Raw genomic sequence first — 1,877 nt, 5'->3', positions numbered from 1 at the left:
TGGTTCTCAACTGCATTATCCATCTGTCATTTGCACCCTTTTTCAGCTTCATCTTACTCCCTCTCTTTTATCATCTAGGAAATTCTGGATTTGTTTGCCCCTACCTTTCCACCTCGTGGGAATGTACCTTGACTGTACCTGAACTATTAGCTCTTTAAAGGCAGCTCATTGTTCCGTTACAGTTTTGCTGGTCATTCTTTGCTTCCGATTTACCCAGGACAGATCCGTTTGCACCATATTGAAGTTGGCCCTCCCACAATCAATTATTTTTAACTTTGGATTTCTCCTTGTCCTTTTCCATAGCTAACCTAAACCCTATGATCACTGTCCCCTAAACGTTCTCCTACTGGCACTTGATCCACTTGACGCCCCTCATTCCCCAGAACCAGATTCATCAATGCCTCCTTCTTCGTTACACTGGAAACATAATTTCCTTGCCAATTTGTACCTCTATATCGTTCCCACTAGTTGGTGGGAGATGGCATACACCCAGCAATGTAATGGCAGCTCTGCTGTTTCGTAGCTTTAACCAAATAGATTCTGTCCTTGACCCCTCCAGGACATCCTCTCTCTCTCCAGCACTGTAGTGTTCTCCTCAATCAGTACTGCTACCCTTCCTCCTTTCTTTCCTCCTCTATCTTTCCTGAACACCTTGTATCCAGGAATATTTTGTATTCAGTTCTGTCTTTTTTTGACTCAGGTCTCCATTATCACCATGACATCATATTTCCGTGTGGCTATCCGCGCCTGCAGCTCACTAACCCTATTTACCACACCCCGCGCATTCAGATACATGTACAGTAAACTTAACTGAGACCTTATTACATTCCTACTTACTCTGCCCCACCTAATACATTACTATTTCCTACTCTAGTGCTATCTGCCTCTCCTAATTCTCTGTGAACCTGGATTTTTCTTTTTAATATTACCTCCTTATTCCCACACCTCTGTCAAGTTAGTTTAAAGCCTTCCGAACAGCACTAGCAAATCGCCCCGCGAAGACACTGGTCCCGGCTCTGTCCATGTGCAACCCATCTGGCCAGCAGAGGTCCCATCTCATCCCCAGAACTGGTCCCAATGTTCCAGGAATCCTTCCGCCACTGGAAACAGTTTTCGTTCTCCACTCCATCAGAAACCCACCACCCCCCGCCCCCCCCTCACATCTGGGAGGGTTGAAGGAGCTAGAGGAGGTTACAGAGATAGAGAGAGGCAAGGCCATGGAAGAATCTGAAAACAAGGATGAGGATTTGAAAATAATGTGCTGCTTAGCTGGGAGTCAAAGCAGCTCAGCGAGCACAGGGGCCGATTGTTATCACATTGCTGTTGGTGGGATCTTGCTGTGTGTAAATTGGGTGTCGCGGTTCCCACATTACAAGAGTAAATATCTTCATACTTTAGAAAGCCTAGAGGAGTATAGAAAGTGCAGGGTGAAGTAAAAAAGGAAATTAGAAAAGCAAAGAGAAAACATGAAAAATTATTGGCATGTAAAATCAAGGAAACCCCAAAGGTGTTTTATCAGTACATTAAGAGCAAGAGGATAACTAAGGAAAGGGCAGGGCCTATCAGAGATGTACAAGGGAACTTACGTGTGGATACAGCAGATGTGGGCAGAGTTCTGAATGAGTTTTTTGTTTCTGTCTTCACAAAGGAGAGGGTTGATGCAGACATTGTAGTTAAAGAGGAGGAGTGTGAAATATTAGATATGATAAGCATAATGAGAGAGGAAGTACAAGAGAGTCTGACATCCTTGAAAGCGGATAAATCGCCAGGACCAGATGGATTGCATCCCAGGTTATTAAAGAAAGCCAGGGAGGAAATAGTGGATACACTGAGGATCATCTTCAAATCCTCACTAGATACAGGTGAGACACAAGATT

This window comes from Heterodontus francisci, chromosome 28 (genome assembly GCF_036365525.1).
Source record: "Heterodontus francisci isolate sHetFra1 chromosome 28, sHetFra1.hap1, whole genome shotgun sequence".
NCBI classification, from domain to species: domain Eukaryota; kingdom Metazoa; phylum Chordata; class Chondrichthyes; order Heterodontiformes; family Heterodontidae; genus Heterodontus; species Heterodontus francisci.
Note: the sequence above shows the minus strand (reverse complement) of the source record.